The 13504-nt window shown below is 35.9% G+C and overlaps 1 pseudogene; it reads right to left on the bottom strand.

Moving 5' to 3' along the window:
- Positions 1-355: 355 nt before the first annotated feature.
- Positions 356-4795, bottom strand: LOC129526478 (unconventional myosin-Vb-like; annotated as a pseudogene).
- Between the last annotated feature and the right edge of the window lie 8709 nt (positions 4796-13504).

The following is a 13504-nucleotide window of genomic DNA, read 5'->3' as shown; positions in this document are numbered from 1 at the left end:
ACTTATATATAGTTAGTATTTTAATATGGACATTCCCTAGTTATATGCAAAGATTAAAACTCGGCAGCTTCATTTTATAGAATTGGCATCTTTTATATGTCTATGGGGACTGCTTGGTGTCTATAAATTATTATGTATATTTGTTGGACTGAAATCAAACTTAAAATCTTCGATATTTCACGTGTTTTTATTCTGAGCAGTAGGTACAAAAAATAATGCCATAGTTGTGTCTAATTCTGTATAGTTCAGCACCCTCCACAGGCTGTCAATCTCTGATTTCATCGACTTTTACCAGGTTTAACAGATCCTTGAATTTACTTTACTGTCTATACTTCCTTCTTGCTCACATTGGGAATCAGACTAAACATGCATCTACTTCACTGAGGAACTCCAGATTGAGACATGCTGGGATTGACTCCACGGTTAGGGAAGATGGATGAAATGGAAACAAAACAGGAAACATTTGCTTGGCATCTAATAGCAGTTGCTGAGGGTCATTCTGCTCTTGTAGTTGTGCCTGGATCGTTTGTATAAAGGCCGCTGTTACCTGTTCTTCAAATTCATTCAGGGGAGGCTAAAGGTTTAAAATTTTGACAATCTGCTGGGTGCTGAGAGAGGCACACAGGCAGCAGATGGCCTCTGCATCCTCCTGGGTTTTCTTCTTTAAATTGCAGGATCTGGGCTGCTTGGATCAGAGGTTCCATGGTCTGAACTACTCCACTCCGGTGAAGGTTTCTTCCCCAAAGCCACTCCTCAAGCTGACTTATATTGTACCTGAGTTGCATACCTGTGCTCCAAGAGCAGGCGTCCTTCCGCAGGAGCAGGTTGTTAAGAGTCACTGCGTTGATCATGTAGAAGAGCTGTTTGAATACCTGCAGGATGATCTCAGGGTCCAAGCCCTTGTCACACATGACTGTATGAAAGGTATTCATCTGGCATATGATAGCTTCCAGATGGTATGAGTTATCCCCATCTGCCATGCTGGAGGAGTGCTTCTGGGAGCCAGTGGGCTTCACACCAGATAGACCCTGAATGCTTTCATTTTCCAACATGGCAGAAACTATCATCGGCTGTAACACACCCTCGGCAATTTTAAAGAGCTGCTGGTAGATCTGAATGGAAAGGTCGCTCAGTACCTGACGGTATTCGGTGAGGTCAAAGTTCTTAAGGCAGTGTTCGTTGTGCTTTGCAGTATTCTGAGTCATGAAGCCCTCATCCCCGCTGTACGGCTTCAGACAGTGAAGAAGGTGGCAGGTGTTGGATAACAAGAATGACATCATCTCAAAGTCATCACTGTGCTTCTTCAGGACTTTCTTAATGCCGTTGGTGGTGGAGGTCATCAGGGAGTGCACCTTGAGATCATCGTTGGTTTGGTCCGTGAGCCGGATGCACATGTAGAGGATGTAGGCGGGGAGACAGGGCACTGTGTCCAACAGCATCTGGGGCTTCAAGTCTGTCACCAGGTTGAGGATGAGGAGGGCCTCGCCCTCTTTGTGGCACTCCAACATGCCCTGGAAATCCTTTTCTTTCCACTGAACTGTGACCTGCCTGTTGAACTCATGGCGCTTCCTCTCACTCTGGGCCAACGCCTTGGCAGCTTCTTCATGTAAATCTTCAGTTGCTTTTAGAGCTTCCTCTCATTCTTTTCCTCTTACTTTATTTTTCACCACAGAACTTCCTATCAACTAGTACGTTGAATATTTTGCTTATTAACTTTGTTTATTGTCTTCTCCCTCGATTAGAATATTAGCTACTTGAGTACAAGGATTTGAGCCTGTTACGTTCACTGCTGAATTTTAGGCTCCTGGAAGATACCCAGCATTCAATAGAGACCACACAATAAATATATGTCAAATAAATGAGTCTGTAAGTTCATCAATTTATTTGCCCATATGCATTAACTTTTCCCATATACATCCAATAACTCTTGTTATATGAAATCAACTGTACTATTTGCTTCATGTAATAGTTTAAAAATACATATGTGTGTATATAAATATATACAGAGATCATAGACCTAACTCCATCTATATATGTGTGTATGTGATATATATAAATATATACACACATATATATGACTGACATATATATAAATATATACACACACATATATATAACTGACATATATATAAATATATACACACACATAGATATGACTGATATATATATCTATCTTGTGTAAGTGGAATCAGGCAGTATTCAAACATACTTTCAATTAGTAATGACTATAGTTTAAATAAGAGAAAGTTTAAAGATTCTGATAGTTTAAATAAGAGAAAGCAAACATCACTACTACTAGTATTTGGGGAAAAAGATTAGAAACAGAGATATTATGATAAAAGCGTACAATATTTTTTATGTTTGTGCATTTAGATCCATGTTCAAACTTTGGCTCACCTATACATGTATAGCACATTGGAATACGTGCTACAGTATGCCATTTATAAAGACTGAAAATAATAGTTTATAAACATTATTATTTATTTAGCAACCTCATAAGCTTGGTTTCAAAAATACCTGAATTACATAGCATAATCCCAGTGCTGGAGAACAGAACAGTGGCTGCCAAGGGTTAGGGTTGGCTGGAAGATGTGATTAGTGAGGGATAACGTGAAAACATGTACTTTGTTTGTGGTGATAGAGCAGTTCTGCATCCAGATAATGGTTAATGGTTACATAAATCCACGCTTCATAGATCTATACACACACATCACACATACATTCAAACACATCTGTACATGTAAAATCCTTAGAAATATGAATAGGGTCTGAACCTAAGTTAATGGTATGGAAACAATGTCAATTTCCTGATTTTGGCAACGTACTAGGTTAAGTTAGATATAATCATTGGGGAAAGTTGCCTGAAAATAGCATGGTCATTCATTTTACTTCTTTTTTTAACTTCTTATGAGTCAAATTATTTTAAAACAAAAGGTATTAAGCAAAGACAAAAATTTGAAAGTTCAAAAATCAAAGCCCATATGAATTTGGACATATTATTTGATTTCTTTTGTAGACGTTGATTTCTTCACCTGTAAAAATGGAATAATAGTATGATTCCTATCTCATTATTGTCATGCTTAAATCATACCACTTAAGTAGGTGCCTGTGTATATATATATATATATATATATATATATATATATATATATATATACACACACACATATCTATATATATGACTGACTTTGACTGACTTAGGTCTGTGATTTAAGATGCAGAAATTGGAATTTACCAGAACATTTGTGAATTGACTTGTTCTTATGCTTCACCAACTGTCATGGTAAAGGACACCTTAGCCCCAGCTCATAGTATGAAAACACGTAAATGCTTCTATGTGCCCTAAATTTCTCTTGGTTAAGCTTTATACATTTTTTTTTGTTTATGACACAGAAATATGATCACAAAGCACATGTGTACCACAATACAAATTTCATGTATTTTGTCTCTGTATTATGTTTTCTTTCCATTTATGTCTTTTCAAGCTAACAATTCCTAATCTCCTAATACAGTGGGCCTTTCAAGCACTTACTTCTTTAGATAGTCATGTTCTTTTAACTAGGATCTCACAGATAAAGTTATCAAAGCATGGAAAAGGATGAAGAACCTTGACTCCTTCCCCTCTCCATCCCCCACTAAATTCAATTCGTCCCAACCTTGTATTTGTTTTATTCTTCTGGAAAAGAAAATATAGTCATCACCCTCAATAAATATACAATCTAGTTAGAGAGATATGACTTCAGAGTAGGATTTCTTAGTTTTGATTTTGTTTATCTTCCTTTAGATATTTGGAAAGACCAAAATGCTGTATGCTTATGGACTGCAAGCAGCATGAGTGGAAAACAAAAGTAATAAATGTTACTTCTGACTTTATTATAATGTTAGGATTGTTAATAGTTAACAATTGCGTACTGAAGGAAGATTTAAATTGAATATTTCTAAATGGGAAAAATTTAAAAAGCAGTTGAGTCCATAAATTTTAGGACCCAGAATCTACTGAGCTAAAAACTCAATGAGAGTTAATTCTCTGTTGGTGTTGTAGCAATTCTTGAGGTTATTTGTGAAGACTCACATGAGAGCTAAACAACAAAAGAGGACTGAGACCATTTCAAGGGATGGAGAACACCTTTCTTTCTTGTTCAGATGATGCTCTGAGACATTGCTGTTTATTTTGACTGCCTCTTTTTAAACAAACTTCCACTTAGGAACTTAAAAACCACCTGTAAACCAACAGCCACAAAAAAGTGGGGAACTCAGTGCTTAAGCATTATTGTTCACCAGACACGGTACTGGGCACTTACATAAATGGTATGGTTTAAGCATGACAATAATGAGATAGAAATTCTACTATCATTCCATTTTTACAGGTGAAGAAATCAGGGTCTACAAAATAAATCAAATAATATGTTCAAATTCATAAGGGCTTTGATTTTAGAAATTTTAGATTTTTTGTCTTTGTTTAATACCAATTATTTTTAAATAATTTGACTCACAAGAAGTTAAAAAATAGTAAAAAGAATGACCTTGTTATTTTCAGCCAACTTTCCGCAATAATTATATCTAACTTAACCTAGTATGTTGCCAAAATCAGGAAATTGACATTGCTTCCATACCATTAACTCAGGTTCAGACCCTATTCATATTTCTAAGGATTTTACATGTACTCTTGTGTAGGTGTGTGTGAGTGTATGTGTGATGTGTGTGTATAGATCTATGAAGTGCAGATTTATGTAACCATCACCATAATCTGGATGCAGAACTGCTCTATCACCACAAAGAAAGGACATGTTCTCATGTTATCCCTCACTAATCACATCTTCCAACCAACACTAACCTTTGGCAGCCACTGATTTGTTCTCCAGCACTAGGATTATGCTTTGTAAATCAGGTATTTTTGAAGCCAAAGCTCATGAGGTTGCTAAATAAATAATATTTTATAAAATGTTATTTTCAGTCTTTATAAATGGCATACTGTAGCACATATTCAAATGTGCTATACATGTATAGGTGGCAAAGTTTGAACATGGATCTAAGTGCACAAACGTAAAAAATATTGTACACTTTTATCACAATATCCCTATTTGTAATATTTTCCCCCAAAAGCTAGTAGTAGTGATGTTTGCTTTCTCTTATTTAAATTATCTGAATTATAGTCATTACTAATTGAAAGCATGTTTTAATACTGCCTGATTCCACTTACGTAAGATATCTAAAATAGTTAAACTCCTAGAAATACGAGTAGAATACTGGTTGCCAGGGTCTGGAAGGAGGGGAAATGGGGGTTGCTGTTCAATGGGTATAAAATTCAGTTATAACAGATGAATAAGTTCTAGAGATCTGCTGTCAACAGAGCACCTATAGTTAACAAGATTGTATTGCGCAGTTAAAAATTTATTAAGAGGATATGTCTCATGTTAAACATACTTACTTCATTAACGGAAAAAAATGGAATATTTTACACATAAAATTACATATATGCCTGAATTTCACATTTCGTTTCAGAAACTGTACTGGTGCTAAAAAGGCATTTTTGTATTAAAAAACATCTAACTGAGGGAAAAGTTACAAATGAGTGATCATTCGTAAATAAAATATAATCCTAGGGACCGCTGTTTTCCATTTTGAATACCCTCCACAATTAGTCTTAATAATTATGTTGACTGAATGCAAAATAATGATTTCTCAAGAGGCAATAGAAAATAGAGAATAAGTCCATTCTTGAGAAAATTTATAATTAGTGAAAGTAATTTTTTCATTCTCTTTTCTTATTTAAATCTCAAGTACTCTCTGCCACTCTGTGCTCTTCTTTCTGGAGTAAAATATGCCAGCTATCCACAGTCAGGGCATTCTCTAACCACTCCTCCCTAGAGATGTCTACAGACTTTTACTCAGCTAGACTGTCTTGTTGCCTGTCTTCATATAAACTTCGCAAGAGGTGTGGACCATTCTCTTAGGCCCCTGCATGGCAGTGCATAATATATTCCATGCTAATTATCTAATGAGGTTCACTAAATTAATCTTTTATTATACCACATAAAATACTCTTAGATCTAACAGTACAAAAATTTCCAAGTATGGGCCGGGCGCGGTGGTTCACGCCTGTAATCCCAGCACTTTGAGAGGCCGAGCTGGGCGGATCACGAGGTCAGGAGATCGAGGCCATCCTGGGTAACATGGTGAAACCCCGTCTCAACCAAACATACAAAAAATTAGCCAGGTGTGGTGGCGGGCGCCTGTAGTCTCAGCTACTCACAAGGCTGAGGCAGGAGAATGGCGTGAACCCAGGAGGCGGAGCTTGCGGTGCGCCCAGATTGCACCACTGCACTCCAATCTGGGCAACAGAGGGAAACTCTGTCTCAAAAAAAAAAAAAAAAAGAAGAAAATTCCAATTACATCACTCCTTTGAATTACATCCTAAGACTAATTCAAAGAGGGTATCACAAAAATAGAAATGACAGCGACAGAAAATGGTCCCAATTTTCACTGCACTGTTGCTAAGACCACCTTGCCACTCATCATTATAGAATGCCTTTCAGGTAACATAATAAGAGCCATTTTTAAAATGGAACCTTACTATACCCATGTGTGACAGGCAGAGGGACTCTATTATTATTCATAGTTTACAGATGAAGCAGTTAGATTTGCCCCAGGTCACTGGCTTATTAAATGACAGGCTAAGACAGAACCAAGTTTTATTCTCAAGTAAGACCATAAAGAAGAGGATTGATCCAAATGAATTATAAAATTTTCTTACAGCCCCAGTAACAATAATAGATAAGCTAATGATTTCTTTAATAAAAATCTGATATGACAAGTAGAATGTGACAGAATCAACATGATCAATTAATCAGATTTGGGTAGTAGTTTGGTAGCTAAATGTTGGATACTCTTGGACATAAAGATGACAGTATTTATGACGATAAAGATGACCATTCCACAGTTTGAGAATTTCTACAGAGAGAGAGATGAAGAAAATTTCTGAAGTTATTGAAACTGTGTGAAGATGAATTATTTGGTTGATGAACTGCTATCATTCTAAATGGACTTCACTTTCTGAAAAAATAACGCATAAAGATGAAATATGTATTGAATGAAAATTATATTTTGTTTTCCCATTTTTTACCTAATAAAAAATCAGAAAAACAGATTTTTTTTAAAAAAAAGAAGACTATAATAGACAATGGAGACTAGTAGAGGCAGTAGGGAGGGCAGCCAGGGTTGAAAAACTACAGTGTACTAAGCTTCGTATCTGCATGATGAGATCAGTCATAAACCAAACCTCAGCATGGCACAATATACCTGGGTAACAAACCTGCCTAGACATTTGTGTAAAATGAGATGATTGCAGGGTAGTTTTAAAAGTCATTCCCCTTATGAAAATATGGAATGTTGTGCACATTATTTCATAGACTTTGTGCTTAGTTAAAGGTCTTAACCAAAAATTCTAAACGATTTCTCCTATTAATAAATAAATATCAATAACATCATTTTAATGGGCTCTATGAAGACCTTATTGTGTGATTGTATCATAATTCAGCAAGTGCCCTATTGTTGAACACTTAGACTCTTTCTGATTATTTCCCTTTACAAAAAATGCTATATTATAAATTGTTGTATGTATTTTTAAGTTATGAACTTGTTAGGGCAAAAGGTGAATAAATGTAAGGTCTTTGATAAATACTGTCAGAATTCTCTCCATAGAGGATACGATAAAGCATCTTTTCATTTGAAGGAGCAAGAATAACTGCTAAATACTTCTGAGACTTCTAGTACTTTTTTGGTTTTAAGTTTTGTTGTTGTTTATTTGGTTTTTTGGAGGTTTTCTGTTTTGTTTTATAAGTAGGTTTCAGTATTACTAAGTATTCAGTCATGGTGGATATTCGAAGAATAATTTCTCTCTTTGGGATTATTCCTCTAACACTATGAGCAAGTATCACTGTGTTCTTTCTCTAAAGGAAAATATAAAGCATAGACAAATTAAATGCTGCTCAGATTCTAAAACTATGAAAATATAACAATGGAGAAACAAATAGCAAGTCTGTAGCTACTCAACGACTTTAGCATTGAGTGGATCCTAAAATGCCTATTTTTGCACAGAATGAAAAAGATACAGCAGGTTCCTTTGGAAGATCAAAGTGAGAAAATTGACTACAGCTTTAACAGCCTTAAAATAAATTTTTGGCAGAATGGAAAAGTATGCATAATTGAGAAAAGTACACTAATCTGTAGAATAAAATAGATATAAAAAGAGGCTAAACCGTAATGCTGCTGCCTGTTCTTTTGACAACAATCTTCCACCTGTCCCTGACTGCTGTGTTTAGGGAATCAAAGTTTAGAGCTGAAAAAAATAGGAGGTTGGAGAGTTTAGGACGAAGGCAGTGTAAGGCTGTGTAAATTGCAGAGAAGTCGGAGCCATAAGACTTGAGTGGCATGCGATTGTGGATCGGCTATGAAATCCGGCAGCCTGCCTTTAAATACCAACTCAGACATTTACTAATTCTATGATCCCAGGCAAATACCATATCCTCTCTTTGGCTCAGTTTCTACATTTTTAAATAGGGATAAAAATAGTGCCTTACTGCCGGGCGCGGTGGCTCACGCCTATAATCCCAGCACTTTGGCAGGCCGAGGCGGAAGGATCACGAAGTCAGGGGATCGAGACCATCCTGGCTAACAAGGTGAAAACCCATCTCTACTAAAAATGCAAAAAATTAGCCGGGCGTGGTGGTGGGCGCCTGTAGTCCCAGCTACTGGGGAGGCTGAGGCAGGAGAATGGCATGAACACGGGAGGCGGAGCTTGCAGTGAGTTGAGACCGAGCCACTGCACTCCAGCCTGTGCGACAGAAGGAGACTCCGTCTCAAAAAAAAAAAAAGTGCCTTATTTTCCCAGTGCCTGACTCATATTATTTATTAAATATTAGCCATTCTTTTATTATATTGGATTGGAACTGGGCAGGTCACCTTACCTTGTGTCTCAATTTCTTAACTGTAAAATGAAGTAGTTAGACAATGTGAGCATGTGATATCACAACTAGATGTGAAAGTCTATGGTCCTATCAGAACAGCAACAACAACAAACTCACTGGATGCTATCATGCTACCATTAGAGTAGGTTTGGAAATGATCCGAAGCCAGCAAAGTGAATATGAAAATAAAGAATTCAAAGCACAGTAGGGGACGAAAGGAGAGAGGAGAAATAAGAAAAGTCACTTTTACAGATAGATTTTTTACATCTACATTTATCATCTGATACTATAATTATATCAAATACGTGATTGATTGCATAGGCAATAAAGTTACTATAAAACAGTCATTTGTGCATTGCAAGAAGAGTGGTTGTTTCCAACTTCCTTTTGTAAACCAATAAGTGAATGAGGCAGATCTCAAGTGATTTAGAGATTTTGCTTTGCAAGGTGGAGGATACACCTGAGAAAAAGAATCACAAGTCACAAGTAGGCAATGTCCTGTGCTTTTTCTAAAGAGGGTTTTGGGAACTTCAATATTTAAAGGAGAAAGAGGAAGCAGGCAGGAAATTAAACCAGGGGAGGAAAAGAAGGAGAGAGGGAAGGCAAGGAAGCTAACGGCTACATTCTTGTGAGGCTCTGATTAGTGCTCAGTGAATCTATATGTTACATGTGGCAAAAACAGGAGGAAGGAGTCAGTTGTGCATTCATCCTCTCTCTCAGTAAATCTACATTTTACATAAGTTAAAGTAAGCATATGAAATTACAGCTGTTTGGGAACAAAAGGATGGCAGTTTTTGCATGACTCAGGTTCCAAGCTTAATTTTCCTTTGTCATAGCGAGTTTGGGGTCCTGAGATTTTATTTTCCTTTCACACTTTCTACCAATATAAAGCTTCCTCATAGATGCCTTCTTTTTTCAAACATTAACAATCCTCGTGGTTTTCTCTCATTTTAAGTACAGAAAATATAATACTGTACAATAATTTTATCTGTCTTAAATACAAGACTGCTTATGATTCACTTAAAATAAAAAAAATGGTTCCACATTTCTGGCTTTTAGTTGGATTATGATTTCAACCAAAAATCAGAGCTTTTTAACGTTGAGTTTGAGTTTCACAGACCCAGTAAAGTGGAAATATAGACATTTTCTTAGGACAGTGTTATGACACTCAAAAGAATCGTGGCCAAACTTAATTATCTGTTGCAGACATCATTGCAGTTTTTTACTGAACTATCAGAGACTTTCTTGTGCCTATCACAGTGTATACGCTAAACACATATTACAGGGCCAGGCACGGTGGCCCATGCCTATAATCCCAATGCTTCGACAGGCCAAAGCAGGAGCATTGCTTGAGGCCAAGATTTTGACACCTGCCTGGGCAACATAGCACAGCCCCATCTCTAATTGTTTTTTTTTTTTTAAATTAGCCAAGCATGGTGGCAGGTGCCTGTAGACCAAGATACTTGGGAGGCTGAGATGGGAGGATCTACTGAGCCCAGGAGTAAGGTTACAGTGAACTATGATCACACCCCTGCACTTCAGCCTGGGTGACAGAGTAAGACCCTGATTCTAAAAATAAAAAATAAATTAAAAATACATAAATACATAAATAAGTATTATGGAATCAACAAATAAATAAATTGAAAAAAGGATTGAGTAAAATTACTTAGTAATGAGGCCTTTGTTGTCTATCCTTATATAAAATAAATCCCCAGGCCCCAAATCCCCCTTACTGTTCTTATTTTTCTCCATACCATTCATAGTCATGTTATACTACATATGTATTTGTTGATGGTCTTTCTCTTACTGGTAGAATGTAAGCTCCATGATAGAAGAGATGTTGTTGATGTTTTCCTTTGTATTTTTTTCACTGCTTAATTCCCAGTGCACACAGTAACCACACAATAAATATTTACTGTATGGATATTTAAGCAAGTCACTTCCCTCAATTTCTTCAAATTATTTATGTCACTTTGAAGGTAAAATCTCTCTTCTATACATCATTTTTCCTTCAATCTCCACTTTTAATATCTGTCACTGACAAACTTAATAAGTATACTCATTGTTCAGGTCAATAATGAGAAATTTTAAGCACTTTATTAAATATTTATTGAGTGTTCCTCTATAATGGATACTCTACTATACATTTCTGCCTTATTTGTGGAATGTATTCAATGTAATTATGCCACACACGTAGACTTCCAGATCCTTGTGTCAAACTTACTTTCCTTGGCTTTGTTGGAGAACACATACTGTTATGAAGCTCACTTTAAGGCAAATATTTCTTGAAAATACAAAACTGATAGATATATGTATGTAGGTTTCCTTCTTATATGTCTTTTACAAGCAATGAAGTTGTATATCTCCTTTAGTGTTTAATGTGTTTCATCAGATAATGACCTAGAAGTTTTATCAAATTTTTCTCTCCACCTTTTGAAGGTGTATGAGAGTGAAAAAATGCAGTCTGCTGCTTCACTAATAAAACTAGGACAAACGCCATTCCAACTGAAATATGTGAAACACTTGGTTTTATTAATGTGAAGCATTTTAAACCTCTAAATTTGGAATCGAGTAAAGACATTTCATAGAAAAACTGAATTTTTTTTGTTTATTTTTTAATCTTGATAACTTGTAATAGTTTACAGCCACAGTGGCAGCTTTTATATGTGTACATGCATTTAAATACAGTTTCATAAATAGCCATGTGACAAAATATCTGCCTCTAGGCAAAAAAAAAAAATATTTGCCACTAAATGAACATCTTTAAGTAATATTGAAAATAGATGTGAAGTAATTTTTTATCTAAAGTGACTGTAGCCTATATTAAGACATACTCACTGTAACAATTCAAGTTTTAAAATCCTTGTTTTATAACTCAAAAATGTGTCCTTTCCAAAAAACACATCTTTACATTTATTGCTATTGTACATTCATTTGGCAGGAAACAGGGATGTTTGATGTCTTGCGATGATAAAACAATCATATTCAATAGAAAATTATCTCACATTCTGCATGACTTTTGAACATCCTATAAGATAATTACATAAGTGAAAAACCAATTTGTAGATATTTGAGTGAGTACAACCATTTAATAAATGTGAATAAAGCATTTCAGAACATTTTAATGTACACTGCATTTTCTGATAGTAAGATTTTAGGTTAAAATAAGATTATACTTTAAAAAGCTTACCATTTTGAAAAAAAATCATATCACTGTTGGCAATGCCTTTTTCATATTTGAGATGCTAGTCCAACATATTGCATATCCACTTGTTTTTGTTTGATTTTATTGTTATTACATTCATGGTAATACTAAAATACACACACACACAATTACTTAGGTTTTTTTTCAATAAAAAGCCCAAAGAAAAATGCTGACAACGTTGAGTTGAAATTTTGAAATTGGGTTTTATAATTCTGCCCACATAGGAAAAGCTGAAATGATCTATGAAGATGTAGTTTTTGAAAGAATGAAGCAAGTAGTAAAACCAACAAAACCAAGTGAAAATTATACAAGGAAACACAATAATAAGTTAACAAAAAATACACTTTTTCTTCATGTTGACAAGACATGATTTATTCCTTTCTAATATTTTCCCATCTCTTATAAATATATAAGCTTGCTTGTTAATACTTTGTCTAACTCTAATTTTTATTCTGTTACCAATGTCATTAATACTTTATTTTTCTTTATTTCTCTTGTAAAGTGACTTCTGAACTTCCTAGTTTGTTTAAACTATCGCAAGGTCACAAAACCAAACACTGCATATTCTCACTCATAGGTGGGAATTAAACAATGAGAATACTTGGACACAGGCAGGGGAACATCACACACTGGGGCCTGTCATGGGGTGGGGGGCTGGGGGAGGGAGAGCATTAGGAGAAATACCTAATGTAAATGACAAGTTAATGGGTGCAGCAAACCAACACAGCACATGTACACATATGTAACAAACCTGCACGTTGTGCACATGTACCCTAGAACTTAAAGTATAATAAAAATAAATAAATACATAAATAAAATAAAATGAATAAAAAATAAATACAAACATATTAATCATAAGTAAATGAAACATCTGATAATCTCATTATGTCTGGTAGTAATGTCACCTCTGAGTATTTAAATATTCATCTACATATTTCTTTGCTAAATTTCCTTTTATTTCTCCTTTATATTAAACTTTTTTTTAGACAGCACAACTCCAAAGCATCTTTTATTAATATAGAAAGGTCATATTTAGCAAAAGACACAAGGCAGGGAAGTGTCAGGCCTGAGGCCTGAGCTGTGCTGAGGGAGAAGGAGGCTCCGGACAAGTGTGGAAAGGGCTGAGTGGTGGGGGCCACAGAAAGTTCCAGTGGGCAACACTGTCGGCAGGTCATGGGTGGGACTCACGGGGACCTCGCTGCTAACTCTTGTTGCGTTGGCGGGGTGGGATGGGGTGGGGGTCCTTAGTGCTGCCACCTGGAGTGAGAACCGCCTCTTGGTTCCTGGAGGGCACCCATCAAGGGACACAGGACAGGAAGTCCAGGATGGTTAG

Source organism: Gorilla gorilla, chromosome 14 (genome assembly GCF_029281585.2).
Source record: "Gorilla gorilla gorilla isolate KB3781 chromosome 14, NHGRI_mGorGor1-v2.1_pri, whole genome shotgun sequence".
In the NCBI taxonomy this organism is placed as follows: Eukaryota; Metazoa; Chordata; class Mammalia; order Primates; family Hominidae; genus Gorilla; species Gorilla gorilla.
The sequence above is the reverse complement of the archived record's forward strand: the minus strand, read 5'-3'. Positions and strand labels throughout refer to the sequence as shown.